The sequence below is a fragment of the Pongo pygmaeus genome, chromosome 15, assembly GCF_028885625.2.
Source record: "Pongo pygmaeus isolate AG05252 chromosome 15, NHGRI_mPonPyg2-v2.0_pri, whole genome shotgun sequence".
NCBI classification, from domain to species: domain Eukaryota; kingdom Metazoa; phylum Chordata; class Mammalia; order Primates; family Hominidae; genus Pongo; species Pongo pygmaeus.
In genome coordinates this window covers 105718287-105733975 of record NC_072388.2, presented here as the reverse complement: position 1 = coordinate 105733975, position 15689 = coordinate 105718287, and the positions used below count along the sequence as shown (strand labels likewise).

The following is a 15689-nucleotide window of genomic DNA, read 5'->3' as shown; positions in this document are numbered from 1 at the left end:
TCTCTTGGTTCCAGGAAGATGACAATTTAATATGTCTCAGGACTGTGGAGCTCTCTTTAGGAGCTTTGTGTGTGGCTTCTTTGTATACTCTGGCTCCGGGAACTCCAGTGAGGCAAGAGATTCATCAACTCCTGTGCGAAGGGGGCTGAAGCAAGGAAGACAAGGGGTCTGGCTTCCACAGAACCCATAGGCTAAAACACTCAGAGTTCCCTTGACTGCAAGAAACGGAGCTGTCATCATGGTTTCAAGTGCCAGAGTCTTTAATGATTTATCTTTCAACTCATGAGAGTGCCAGGAAAATTCCACCAGTATGAACTACTCAAATATGTCATTTTGCAACATTACTTCATTGCTTGGTCTCATTTCCTCCATGTTTCGGAAAAAGCAAAGTTTTCATGCTTTATCATCTGCACCAATGAGGCTATATTTAAGCTATATTTTCATATGAATGTCTCTTGAAAATTTTAAAATAGAACAAATGTTGAACAATATGCTTAAAAGAAAAAAAATAAAGAAAGCAGTCTATGTTGACTCATGTGACATTGATAATTTATATTAGATTATATTGGTTGCTTATTTAGTTGGTCATGGGCGAAGAGCCTTCTTTCCAGCCAAAGAATACTAAGAACTCCCTCTCCTAATGATGAATTTCAGCTGCTCTTGCTGAGAATATTTAGCAAGACAGAAACAGAGGCTCCTAAAGGGAGCTCCAGAGTCCCGAGATATATTTAAGTTTTCATCTTCCTGGAACCCAGAGATTCCCTCCACTGTTCTACAAGACAAGACCCCATTCTATGACCCTGTCTGAGGAGAGCTCGGGGCAGTGAGCTCCCCCTCACATTACCCCTTCACCCTATGCCCCTGGTGCTCTGTCCATGCAAATAAGTCCTGGGTTTAAGAACGTATAGAGGCAGGGCTGTGAGCGTTATGCTGTGTGCTGTCTCTGAGCTGGGGTCTCTAGCAGCACTCTCCACATCCATAGATCGTGGCCGCTCCGCTACTCCTTCTCTGCCTGCTGGCTGCCCTCTGTGGTGAGTTACTCATGGTTTCACACGTGGGGAGACACGGGATGAGACAAATGTGTCTGACTCACACATGTTCTCTACTCTCAGGGGTTCACAGTGAGGACCACCTTGTGCAATGGGAGGAAGAAGTAGTGGTCCCCTTGGTCATGCTCAGCCTCACCAGTGCCGCCTACGCACATTCAATTTCTGAACATTGTTTCCTGGATCCACCATCTCCCATCAAAAGGTCTTGAGTGTGTTGGTGTGATATGGGTTAAGGGAAACACTAACTGCAGCCCCAACCTTCAGGGCAGAGCTAGCATCTCCAGAAACACATAGTGAAAAACAAGAAAACTTACAGGTGAGAAGTGTGATGGCTGAGGATGCAGGCGTGTATTACTTTGCTCAAGGCACTGTGACTCGAATCCAGAGTGAACTCGGACACAAACCTGCCCTGCAGGGGTTCTTGGGACCACAAGGGGAAGGATCAGGTCACCAGGGTGTGCTTAGGAACCACTGAACCGGGTCAGGCACAGGAGGTGGGGGTCAGGGCTCCTCCCCAGGGAAGGGCTTTTAATCTCCATGCCTTGTAAACCTCTGACAAGCCAGGCAGACACGGACATATTTTTAAACTATGGAAACAGATGTACCTTTCATTTTGGAGGAATAAGATCATAAGTGTGAAAGCAAAACTTACCAAGGGCCAGGTACTGGAATAACTGTAATCTACATAATCACTCTAAGAATGCTAAGAATTTACAAGTGCAATCATCTTCATTTCATAAACTCATCTTAAATAAGAGCTTTCTAACTGATCCCACATATTCTGATTTTGTTTATTTCTTCAACACTTTATTATCTTCAAGGCATTTCACTGATGTCAATTTTAGAAGAATCATATGCAAACAGCCCCTCATGGTGGTTGAAAGCCCACAGCCTCTCCAGTCCTATGGATATTTCTGGATGTTCTCAGAGTCTCCATTGTCTGTAGGGAAGAATTGTCCCAATAGTTATTTCATTTTTGTCTTCCACAAAGTTGGAAAGATGGGGATCACTCAGGGGAATCAAGATCAACAGAAAGCCTGAACCCACCATATACAAGATAGGATGTATTTTTTTAGGAATATATTAATTCCCAGACCCTCAGGCTCACATACCCCATGTGGAGGGGAACACACATTCACTCCTTCACTCAAGCCAAGCTGGCCATGCAGCTCAGCTTCTGCAGGCTCAGGAACTGCAAGCTCTCCAGTGTGGGAGTGGAGCTAATGCGAGGTGAGGCCAGGTCTCTGTCCTCACAGAGTCTCACAATGAAGATCTGATGAAATATTTCCACAGTAACATTTCTTTGGATATATAAATGTAGAATATATTTTGAAATAATGAATGATGTATCTTCTGATGGATTCGTGTTGGGGAGGTGATAGAGGAAAAATAAAGGTAATTTTAAATTTCTGCTCCCAGCTACAGCACTTGATTTTGATTTAGCGCATGACTGTTTGAAATTTTTTTGATGCAGTCAGTTTCAATAGACCAGAACTGGAAGCCCAGCCAATAAGTGCTCTAGATTGGGAAATTTAAACTGATGGGAGCTGTTTCATGGAGGAGGAAAAATGCTGAGCCAGTTGTGCGATCATGACTATTGACTGGGTAATAGAAGCCTGTGCCCTTTCTGCCAGTACCTCTGGTCCAAAACCTGAGCTAATCACCCTCACCAAGTTGAGTAAACATTGACACCTATACTAAGTACACCTTCATGGTGGTGCATGCTCATGGGGGATCTGGAAAGAAAGAGGCCTCGTCTCATCAGGAAATAAGGACATTAAACAGCCAATGGAAATGGTGTTAAACTACTAGAGGTGTGTTCTCATCCTTCTCATCCTCCATTATGCATTGCCCTGAGCACCAAAAAGATGACTCATTGGCACCTAAAGGAAATCAGACTGCAGAAAAGGCTGAGAAGTGAGCAGTGCAGGATGCACACCTGCTATGAGCTTTGATTCCGCATCTGGAGTTTCCATATTTCAAACTCTATTATACTAAATAGACAAGAAGCATGCCTGCGACTGGGGATTTGGTAAAACAGATCCAGATTTATTCTGAAAAACTAATGCTTATGGATTATTCTTACTCTCCGAGGCCCTGGTCTACACAGTTTAAAAACATTTACATGAAGGCACACACTCTGAATGAGATTCCCTTGCAGACTTTGTATGACCATGTGTCAGAATGGTCAGAAAACTATTCAGAAAGTCACACAGGAGTGTGTTTTGTGTGCCAAAAATATCTTTGAGACTGAATATAATCTTTGCAATGGAGAGGTACAACACAGAGAACTGTGACTCTTGGAAGATTGGCAAGTGGATTCACTCGCATGCCTGTGGCCAGTGGCAACTATAAATTCCTCCTGATTGTTGTAGACATTGTTTCAAGATGGGTAGAAGCATATCTCACCAAGTCCCAAAGAGCCACATGAGTGGCTAAGGCATAATTCAAGGAAATCGTTGCCAGGTTTGGACTCCCATGCACTATACACAGTGACAATGATCTTTCTTTTATTTCAGAGTTTACTCAAAAGGTAAGTCAAGCACTGCAAATCAAATGGAAACCACAGTCATCATGGAGACCACAGTCAGCAGGAAAGAAATAAAAGATAAACAACACCTTGAAGAGGACAATAGCCAAACTCAGGCAGGAAATTGACCTGCGTTGGGATAGATTTTTTCTTATTGCCTTGTTCTGGGGCAGAATGGTGCCCTGAAGTGGGCTTGGGAAAAGTCTCTTTGAAATTATATATAGGAGGCCCTTCCAGACCTCTTGCCAGTAACAGCACCTTTGGAGCTGGTAAACAAGCCCAGAGTTAAACCATATGTGCAGATTGGTGCAGACCTTGCTAACTGCACATCAGCTTGCTATTTCCAGGCCTGTTTATTCCACAGTGAGCCTCTTCACCCCTTCCATCCAAGAGACAAGATGCTACTACAGTCTTGGAAAAGTCAAAAACAAGATCAGCAGCTGACTGAAAGGTGGAATGGACCCCACGATGTGCTACTGATTAACCCTTGTTCAGTTAAGTTATCCAATGTAAAGCCATGAGTGCATCGCTGTTGGATAAAACCTGCCCCACCTCAATTTGACCCCAGAGAACAGACTACCTGGTCACATAAGCCTAAGGAAAATCTGAAGTTGCTGATAAAGAGGAGACAAGAAGACAGATAGGTAATACCCTTCTGTTAATATGAAATTCTTAATGAGTTCTATAGTTATAAGTACATTATTTCTCCTTATTAAAACTAATCTTTTTTGCTGAATGGGTGGAAGATGGTGGCTTCCCTGCAAAAGAAAACATAGTTGGTTCTGTAAAGAGTTCACCAATTTCTTCCACTAAAGGCCTACCCTGGCATAATACAAGCTCCCAACTTAAGAACTTATGATTTTCCATCCACTGGAGAAGCCATCTTTTCCATCTATTATAAAAACAGAAGACACTTCATTAATATCACTCCCACTATAGGCTATGCCATATCCAGTGAGGTAGGATGGCTGACAGTGGTGCGAATCCAAGTAATTGGTCAAGCACTGCTATACGTGAAGAAACACCACAGCATACTCTACACTGTCACTCATGATATGGAATGGTTGCCTCCTCAGCAATGTAACTGAGCCCTTAATATGTGGCTGGGATGAGAAGGCAATGCCAGCCTGCAGAGTGGAAACTGTTCTTCCCTCTGGGGTTAGCTATAGGCCTGTGGCACTCATGGCTGGCCCTACTTTCCTTACAACTGGACGAAACAAAGCAACTGGATATGACCTTATATCCCAGGACATAAGTGTCCAAACTGCATTCTCTTTATGTCAACTGGAAAAGTGTGAAAGACAGACACTATTCTCATAAACGGACATCCTAGTTGTTCCACCCACTAGCCAGCTCTTCCCCCCAGGTGGCAGTCAGAGATTTAGAATCACAAGTAGAGGCCCTGGCTAAGCATACCACCAGTCCATTTAACAACACCTACCATGCCATCATCATTTTTACTGAAGAAACCTCACAGATTTGACAAGTGACACTTTGAAGCTATATGACCCTAGGTATTGCAACTACAGCCAAAGGTAACACTTGTGTATTAATGAACACTGAATGTTGCATATATATACAAGATTAGTCCCACAATATAACTCAAGCTATGCAAGCATTAGATACCCATATTTCTGCTAGAGATGGATGCCCTCTCTCAGGACCCCGTGACAGCATGGTTTAGTTGACTTCCTAACACATGGAAGACTTTCATATATAGTAGAGCTGGTATACTGTTCATTGCTATCTTCAGTTGCTGTGGATTTTATTGGTATCTTGCACTTTAAGTGAGAATGTAATACTGACCTTCTCAAAAACTCCTAGGTCCTTGCACCATAATCCAACAAACACCTACTGTAATTCCAGAGACTCCAGAATATTTCCAACTCCAGTTTAATGGAATCCTTTCCAATACATACAAGCTATGCCCTTTCTAAGAAGTAGCCAAATTGACTATGACACATGTTTTCCATAGAAACGAAATGGAATTTGACAGTGGGGAATTATATACAGGCAGCTTAATTTCAAAATGCATTTTAAACTTATTTTTTGAGGTTTTAATATTATTTTCTACACTCTTTGAAACCTGAAATTTCACACTTATATTTTAATTCAGACTTAATAGCAACAAATAACCAGAACACATGAATTGCCTGTAATCTCTATACCTTGTATTGTAAGCCACATTTCAAGTGTAACCTTACTTGTCAGCACAGTATGGTTAGCATAGGCATAATCGCTTGTCCTGACTGTCCAGAAGGCAGGGTGGTATTAAGTACGTGGCCTCTGGAGCTGGGAAGTCTGGCTTTGTATACTGTCTCTGCCACTGCTCACTGGAGGACAATGGGCAAGTTACTTCCTGTACCCCAGTTTTCTCATATGTAAAGTAGGGTTGTTGTAAGAATGAAATTGGTTAATATTTAGTACCTAACAACTAGTAGGCATTACAAGTTAGCTATTGGTATTGCTATCATCAGAGAACACACAGGAGTCCATTGTTATTTTTACCCTCCCCCTCCACACAAAATGTGTAAGACACTAGACATGGTAGCTCTGTAACAGGGTTTGTCATGTATTAAATTGTGTACCCAATTGATATGTCAAAGTCCTGACAACCAACACCTCAGAACATGTCCTTATTTGGAAATATGGTAGCTGGAGATGTTATTAGTGAAAATGAGGTCTTACTTGAGCAGGGCAGGCCCTCAATGTGGGAAGATTGGTGTCTTTCTAAGTACAAGGAAATTTGGACACAGGGACAGAGACATACCGTGTGCCATATGACAGCAGAAGCAAAGTAGTGGTGCAGCAGTAAACCAGTGCATGTCCGGGATTACCAGTCACCTCCACAAGTGAGGAAAGGGCAAGGAAGAATTCTCCTGAGTCTCAGAGGGAGTGCAGCCCAGCTCACACTTGATTTTGGACTTCTAGTCTCTAGAACTGTGAGAGAATACAGTCCTGTCATTTTAAGCCACCCAGTTTGTAGTATTTCATTTTGGCAGCCCTATGAAATTCATACAGAGTTCTTCACCCAAAAGGAAGCAATCTTTCTCACAAACAGTCAAAGTCCTGGATGAAGGACAACCTGGAGATTGCAAACCTCCAAGGAATCAAAGGAGGTTCTATAAAGTCTGGGAGCCCCATCTTTCAAAGTCTGCTCCTCAAGTCCACACCCACACTTTGGAAGGGGAATCCTGCTCTTGGACATGGGATCCTTAGTGAGGCAACTGCCAATAATCCAACATCGTCATGAATTAAAGATCTCTGACATTTCCTCTTCACCAAGGGGAATTCTGTCAAGTAGTAAGTAAAACTCTTCTTCAGTAATCTCCACACCAAACACTCCTGCATGGCTTGGGACGCCTCAGAAAACTTATAATCATGGCAGAAGAAAAAGGGGAAGCAAGGCAGTCATACATAGTGGCAGAAGAGAGAGGTTAAACTTCTTTTCTGTCTCTCTTGGGTGTAAAGATATAATCTTGAGGCAAACAGCAGAAGCAGTTTTCTTATGCCTTAAAATAGACTCCACCTTTCTCCCTTTCACAATAAATATTCCCTTCACATTAATCTAACTTTATGTTTACATTGAACTATGTACCTTTTTGGAAGTTCCAGAAGCTAATTTGAGACAGACAGACAAAGTCGGGAGACCCTGATGCAAAATTCCAGAGGTGACTTCAAGGTTGCTAGTTAACAACCCAGGCATTGCCGAGATGATGCCAGCCCAAGATCCAGGTGGACCGGGACGCCAGAGAGCCGCCAGAACAAGAGGCACAGACCTGGTTCTCAGTTCAAATCTTGCATGCCTTTCTTATCAACTTTTCCTTTTTTAAAGCCCTGCCTTTCCTTCAAAATTGAAGTGGTTGCTTTGGATGGGAATACGGTCACTTCCCCTTCACCATTATGGTTAATACAATTATCTTTGTACCAGATCTCGCTCTTTTTAATTGGATCCTGCAGGTGGCAGATTCTGGACCAGAGTGAGGTTAGAAACTGAATGCACATACTGGGTGGTTCATAGACGCGGCGTTCTGTGAAGTTTATGGGTGGATTCCTGGGGAAGTCTGCAAGCCTGTTAGTGATTAGCAGAACCGCATCCAGCTACTGGGATCTGCACGTCAGGTGCCGTGAGCCCCTCACCATGTTCCCTGGTCCCAGCTGCCCGCGGATGGTTCAGCCTTGACAACGGGCTCGGTGTTCTGGGTGGTGGGAGAGCAAGGGGGCCCCTTGGGCAGCGTCCTACAGGGCTGTGAATCCAGGGGCCCACCCGGTGTTCCCTGTGGAGTCACTCAGGGAATGAGGGGGTCTCTCAGGGCACAGAGCTGTGCCGCCTTTGTGCAGTGGTGGCTGAATACAGTGACACTGGGCGCGTGGTGAGAAGCGGGGCAAGGTCAGTTCACTGGACCCTCCGCCCTGAGCCTCAGATGAGCCGGGGGTCCCCAGACAGGCCCGGCCTCTGCCCTGAAGACACTGGAGACTTTGCTGTGGCCGCCACCGAGGAGCTTTGACCTCAAAGCAGCGGGAACCTCTCTGCCCACCTCGGGAACCTGAAGGCAGCGGCGGCCTCTCCCAGCCAGGACCCCGCCGGCCTCCGGGTCTCCAGGCCCAACCCTGTACAACCTAAAGGAAGTCCGCGCTGACCTACCTGGACACAGCGCCGTTGGGTGGGCGGGCGCGGCGGGGCGAGAAGCACTGGGCAGCTGCCACAGAGATGCGCGGGGACTGCCGGGAAGTGGGCGGTCCGGGAGGCGCGGGGCTGCTGGGAGGTGGGCGGTCCGGGGACGCGCGGGGGATGGCGGGACGTGGGTGATCCGGAGATGCCAGGGGGCAGCTGGGACGTGGGCGGTCTGGAGAGGTGCGGGGACAGCTGAGATGCAGGCGGTCCGGGGACGCGCGGGGGCTGGCGGGTTGTGGGCGGTCCAGGGATGCGAGGGGGCAGCTGGGACGTGGGCGTTCCGGGGACGCGTGGGGTCGCCGGGAAGCGGAGTCTAGGACTTAGATCCGCCTTCTCTTCAGGCCATGCAGCCCCGGAGCTCTGAATCCTGGGGTGACTCCTGTCCATGTTGGAAGAGACCCACCCAGTCCTGGCAAGGGACAAAGGCCTTAGGGCAAGAAATGTTAGCAGAGTCCTGGAAGACGATGTGGGGAACGGGTAGCGGCCACCGGATGGTGATCATTCTTCTACAAGACCTTGACATGGATGGGGAGAAACAGAGAAGAACCTTCCATGTTTGTCCCACTGGACATGCCCACCAGACTTTACCAGCCCTTTCTAGAAGGCCTGTGCATGACACATGAAAAAGCCGCTCTCAACCTTCCCCTGACCTTTTAAAAGAAAACATTTGGTGCATCTAACCCGCCTAGTTGTAAGGAGGTTCCCAAATGTATGACAGAGTCAGAAAATTACACGTCTTGTAAGTTACCATGTGCTTGTCTTTTGTTTTCCTTTTCCTTTTTTTTTTTTTTTTTTTTTTGAGCCCGAGTCTCACTCTGTCGCCCAGGCTGGAGTGCAGTGGCAGGATCTTGGCTCACTGCAATCTCTGCTTCCTGGGTTGCAACAATTCTACTGCCTCAGCCTCCCGAATAGCTGGGATTACAAGTGTGCATCACCATGCCTGGCTAGTTTTTGTAGTTTTTAGTAGAGATGGGGTTTCGCCACGTTGGCCAGGCTGGTCTTGAACTCCTGACCTCAGGTGAGCCACCCACCTTGGCCTCTCAAAGTGCTGGGATTACAGGTGTGAGCCACCGTGCCCGGCCGTAAGTTACCATGTGCTTTTTAAAAAATCATACCAAAGGGGTGTCTTCTGGAAATGACATTTTGAAATGGAGTTATTAGACCACCCCCGGAAGGGACACAGTAACCACACGTCCACGTTCGTTCAGTGGGTGAGAGGACATGGAGGGGAGACCTGGGCAGGAAGGGAAGAGGGTTCCATGCCAGACTGCTCATATTTAAAAGACATTTTCATATCGTTGTCATTGTTTTCTTGTGTGCATTTTATTCCTCGCTATTGTATACATCATTGGAAATGCTAAGTATTCTTTTGAAATATCTACTCTTTCTAGATGTTCTGAAGTGCCTGATATATGTTAAACTTACAGGTGGTAAAATAATAAATTTTGTAAATTCTTTTTGTTAAAACTCATATGCAGTGTTTTATTTTATTTTGATGTTGGTGGGGGGTGGGGAGGATGGCCAAATCCTTGCTTGATCACACATTGTGTTTGTGCTCTGGTTCAGGGGAGGAGAGGAGGAGAAAGTGCAGACTTCTAGGCCTCTGTGCGCACCGGGAGGCGAGATTAATGATCATCTCTTCTGTCTGTGTGTTTGTTTTATTTATCTATGGATATCCTGTGTATAAAGGATGAACAAGTCCTATTTATAACATCTTATCTTTTCAGGTGTTAAGTTGCCAGTGTATGACGGAAGTAGCGTTATTAAAGGAACGCAGCTTGTTCACATTGCGTTAAAATTCATAAAAAGCCCGTCTTCTGAAAAGGACCCTTGGGCCCTCCCGCCGCAGCCTCCGGCGCCAGCTGCAGGAAGACCTGGCCAGGGGAAGGCGGGCGGCACAAGCTACTGCTGGCTGTGGGGAAGGCGGCAGAGCCCAGGTATCCGCAGGCTCGCCACAGGCTCGCGCGGCCCTGGTTGCTGGGCTCGGCGCGGGCCGCGTGGGGGCGCCTGCTGGGAGTGAGGAGGCGCCATCCTGGCTCGCCTGCCCCAGGAGGACGCTCTGGGCCTGCGCAGATGCAGTTCTTGAGGATGGGCGCGGGCGCTGGGGGCTGTGCTCCTTGGGCTGCTGCGCCTCCACTGAGTCGCCTGGGTGTGAGGACCTCGCGCCGGCGCCTCCGGAAGGACGCGGAGCCGCCGCGGCCGAGCCCAGGGCTGCAGCTGCTGCCCGACGCCCGCGAGAAGGCCCTTCCGCCACCGCCCGCGGGTCCGAACTTGGAGCAGCTGCTGCCAGCTGTGGCGCCAGCGGCGTTGGGAGCTTGTCAGAGTCAGTGTTTTGTGCTGGATTCGGCATGTCCTCTGAAAACTCTGGAATTTGTCACTGAAATGGTGACAGGAGATGAGAAGTTTTTTAGACGTTGCCTTTGCTGGCTGGGCGCGGGGCTCAGGCCTGGAATCCCAGCACTTTGGGAGGCCGAGGCTGGCGGATCGCTTGAGCTCAGGAGTTGGAGCAGCTGCCTTCGTGGTAACTGTGGTCTTAAGTTCAGCTGGCTTTTCCTTGAATTAGCTGCTTTTGTGATTTCTCTCAGGCTCATCTTTTGTCAGTTAAAAATCCAATGGTAGGTGTAGCTTAGTGACGGGAAATTTTTGGTTTTGTTTTGGCTATTTTAAGTCTTGGAAATTATTTTCTTTTACGTTCCAGTGTGAGCAAATCCAGAAGGATGTCAGATTAAACATAGAATTTAACAAATTCACCCGGGCACTGTGGCTCACGCCTGTAATTCCAGCACTTTGAGAGGCCGAGGCGGGTGGATCATGAGGTCAGGAGTTTGAGAACAGCCTGACCAAGATAGTGAAACTCCGTCTCTACTAAAAATACAAAAATTAGCTGGGCGTGGTGGTGCATGCCTGTAATCCTAGCTACTCAGGAGGCTGAGGCAGGAGAATCGCTTGAACCCGGGAGACAGAAGTTGCACTGAGCCGAGGTTGCGCCACTGCACTCAGTCTGGGCGACAGAGCGAGACTTCGTCTCAAGAAAACAAAACAAAACAAAATCATTCGTTGGAATACTGCTCATCATTACAATTAATGAACGTTTGATAGACGCATAAACGAACTAAATTCACAAGTACCTATAAGTAAAATAGCCAAAAAAAAAAAAAACTACATCCTGTATTATGACACTTTTATACACTCTACAGAATAGAAACTAAAGTGACATGAAGGTCGGGAGTTGAATGGAGAAAAGGTGAGAGAAAAAAGGGAGGAAGGAGGAGTTGCAAGATAATAAGAGAAAATGTTGAGGGTAATTGATTTGTTTTCTATCTTAATAATGGTGATGGTTACATCAATAATTTCCAAATTGTACATTTTGTGTGTTAATTATGATTTTATATTATTCAAGCTATTACAAATACGTGTATAAATTTCTTAGGGACGGTGTAAGGGAGATGGATAAATCACATAAAAAGTCAGATATTTCTGAATGTACAATGAATAACCCTTAGCTCTATCTCTATTTTTTGGTAGATTCTAAAATGCAGCAGTTTTTTTTTAATGTTTTTATTACAAGAAGGGTTTCTTCAAACCACACCAGGTGCGTGTAACTCTGGGCTAAAGTTGATTAAGGGAGCAGTGGGATCCGGTGGAGAGGAGCACGGGCCCCGATCCTGGAGCCCATTCTTGTCACATGTGAGCTTCAGGACACATCTCATAGCTCCCTCATGCTTCTGGGTTTACACTCACATCTGTAAATGGAGGACCAATGGGCATCTGCCTCTAACAATGTGTTTTCATCTGTTAAGATAATGTATGCTAAGTGTTTACCACAGCACAATCTTTTACTAAGAAATTACATTTTTTCCAAATACTATCATTGTCTTCAAGCCCCACCACCCACCAGAAAACTTCATCTGCTCTGTGCCCTGCTCTGTCCTCAGACATCCTGCCCAAGAGACTTCTATATAGTAGGAGACCTCCAAATATTTCCCTCCCTCTGCTGATGAAAACCAGCCCAGCCATGACCCTGCAGCTCTGGGAGAGGAGCTCGAGCGCCAGGATTCCCAGGTGTTTTCACTTGGTGATCAGCTTAACACAGAGGACTCACCATGTTGTTTGGGCTGAGCTGGGCTTTCCTTGTTACTATTTTAAGAGGTGATTCATGAAGAACTACAGATATTGTTTGTGAGTGGATATTAGAGAAACAGTGGATGTGTGTGGCAGTTTCTGACCAGGATGTCTCTGTGTTTGCAGGTGTGCAGTATGAGGTGCAGCTGGTAGAGTCTTTTTTTTTTTTTTTTCACTTTTTAGCGAACACCCATAGGTTATAAAATAATGGGTTGGCTTTTCTTCCAACACTTTACAGACACCATCAATTTTCCTCTTGCTTATAAGGTTTTAACCAGAAGAATGCTATCATCATCTTTCCTGTTCTTTTAGAAGGAATGCCCCCTCAACTCATCTCTACTTGTCTGCATGTATTTCTATTTGTCTTTGGTTTTCAGCAATTTTAATAAGATTCACCCAAATGTGTGTGTGTGTGTCGAGGGGTGTTATGCTATTGTTCTGTGTTCTCTGAGATACCTGGATTCACCGTTTACTCTGTCTCCATTTTTGTGAAAACAATTAGAAAAAAAGTCAGTGTGAGCCCAGAAACAAGCCTCCCTGAAGTGGGCACAGGACCACCTGGGGGCGCTCAGGACCCACTGAGCACAAGAGCCAGCCTCAGGGCAGGTGCAGACGGGTGTTAAGGTCTGGTTTCCTGTCAGCCCTGTGGCTTCCTCTCCATAAAACAGTTTCCTTTGTGGCACATCTCTGGATTCCTTATCCTGTTCTTCCTGTGAAGTCTCTGAAGAAGAAACATTTGTCGTAACAAGAGAAAAACTTTCTCACATGCACCAAAGGCAGAGTCACCTACAGTCACTTACTCCTGTTTCTAAACGTCAATAAGGTATCAATGCTTCTGAAGTTAATCAGCTAAATCTGTAAAAGGTGCGGTGTTTAACTCAGCATGGCAGCCCAGCTCAACAGAACTCCAAGGGCCAGTGAGCAGCAGGCAGGATAAAGTGCATGCTGGTCATTGGGGCAGAGGGAGTTAGCATCCAGTGCAAGAGAAGAAAGCCCCCGTGGTGGTCATTGTCAGGGCTCCAAGCCTGCAGTTCCAATTGTAGGTGATACCTGGCAAAGGAAGAGAGACCCCACCAATGCTTAGTGTGGATGTCGAGTCTGATGGTTCCACACTCATACTCCAGGTGAATATGAAAACATTTATTAACTCTATTTTTGAGGTGTCTGCTGAGAGCAGCACAGGCCTCTCAAGAAATTTCAAACTGGAATTTCCTCAGTAGAGCAGGAAAGAAGGCTGGCTCAGGGCTTTATAATGATTTGGTGGTTGGGTCAGTGGGGGGCATTTCTACTCAGGAGAAGGAGGTTGTGTGATTTAAACCTCACACTGGCATCAGATAAGGGAGCTTCTGTGATTTCTTACTAGATGTACCACATGCAGGGGATGAGGAGGAGGAAGAATAAACCTTAATTCGTCAGCAATGAGGCACCAGAAATAGGACCTGACACTTTATTCTCCCTAGCAGCTTAAGAAAATGAGTGAAAAAGAGAGATGAGTCCACTATGTGTGAAAAGCAAACAGGTCTAAAGAAAATAAAAATTTTATTACTATAAGCACCTATTAAAAAGAAAGAGAAGAATGAATGAGACAGGCAGGGGTGCTGAATCAATGTCCTGGGGGGGCCTTTTCATTATCCACAGTCATCAGTTTATTCTGAAGGTCTCAGGTCAGCTTCCTGCTTCAAAATATCACAGGCCCTTACAGTATATGTGAAAATGCTCGGTTTGTCATTCTTCACTAAAGTAGCCTTAGATGAACTTCTGAATTTAATCTTCAGTTGTGTTAAATAAAAAAAAAAACACAATCTACAATTTAGGAAAGTGAGAGTTTATTTTTATCAAGGGTTGCAGCCATCCCATATGCTGGAAAGCATAGCTTTTGGTAAAGACGAGAGAAAGGCACTCCCACGAAGAAGGGGTAGGGCAGAAGCTTTATGCTGAAGGGTTTGGCTAGACAGACATAATCAACAGGTTACAGGAGGGGCTGTGGATGTTCATGGAGGTGGTCCTGACACATGCATACTGAACAAACATGCCTGTAACGTATGAGCCCTGTTCACTTACCAGTGGAGCCTTAGCATTTAAATTCATTGCAGTCAGGCCCTATGTGCCAATAGCAGAAGCAGAGACACAAAGGCACTCAGTGTGCAGCCTCTGTAAATGGCCAGAGCCAGGCCATGATCAGTGGTCTCTGATCAGGAGAAAGGTCCTGATATCAGTCTAGTGTTCAATCAAAGCTGGGGTTATGGCTTGTGGAACAGGGGGTCAGTTCGTCAGGGGATGGGCTGCAATTGTCTTCATAGTGCTTGTCTCAGTGCCAGTGCTTACTGAGCCACTAGAGAAAACAAATAACCTGTTGGCAGTTAGAGGACAGTTTACCTTTCAATTGTAGAAGTGAGTGGCAGAACCCTTGCCTGACGTGGCTTTATGTCTTGTTTATAATTTGACATCTTATTGCCACAGAGATTCTGTTCTGTCATTCTTTTGATCTCTATTTTAACATTAATGTTGGTCATTGTTGTGTCTAAACCGCAAAGGGGAGTGAGTATAAGAGGCGCGTCTGATCTTGTCATGGCTGGGATCTCAGTTTTTAGGCTTTTCTGGAGTCCCTTAGATGAACAGATGGACTATTTAGTCAGTTGGGGCACTTAGGATTTTATTTTTAGTTTACAGTTCATAAATATGAACCCAAGTATTGACATTGTGCAAATTCACTGCTGTGTTGTGGTTAAAATTACCTGGTAAGATTCCCTTCAAAGCAGTTCAAGAACAATATTCTACCCTGATGTTTCTTCCAGTAGATATCATTCCCTATTTTAATGTCATTAGAGGCTATTGAAAATATGTAGGAAAATGGTAGCTTTAATCTGTTGATGACTGGAGTGGGTAAAATACAGTCATCACTTTCAATACTTGTCATGCGTGCATGTAATAGGAAGAGGTGAGCACTGCGGGTAAATCTCTAAATGTATGGGCCTTCCAGCCACCAAATCATAGGCTGATAACTGATGTCTCACTGAGGGACTTGACTATAGTGCTCTAGTGCTAGGGAGAGAGACTTTGGCCAAGGAAGTTCAAGATTTTCTTAAGGTTTTGACAAGTTTAGTTCAAGTATGACAATTTTCTTCAACATTTTCAGAAGATTGTGGATGGGAATGATGCTGAGTTATATAAGTAATGCTAATGCCTTCTGTGTTTAGATAATATTATAAATAAGACTGTTTGGTGTAATGACCCACTACAATATGTATACTTTTAGTTGTTACGCCATTTCATTTTCCTTTAGAATTTTACTTTCTAAGTTACATTAGTCAGG

At 45.3% G+C, this 15689-nt stretch overlaps 1 long non-coding RNA gene across 1 annotated transcript; it reads right to left on the bottom strand.

The window, feature by feature from the left end:
- Window positions 1–1834: 1834 nt before the first annotated feature.
- On the bottom strand, window positions 1835–8303 carry LOC129013265 (uncharacterized). Its single transcript, XR_008493818.2, has 3 exons — window positions 8225–8303; window positions 6350–6519; window positions 1835–1989 (listed from the first exon to the last, which is right to left on the bottom strand). It is a non-coding gene; the product is annotated as an uncharacterized LOC129013265 (long non-coding RNA).
- Window positions 8304–15689: the final 7386 nt, after the last annotated feature.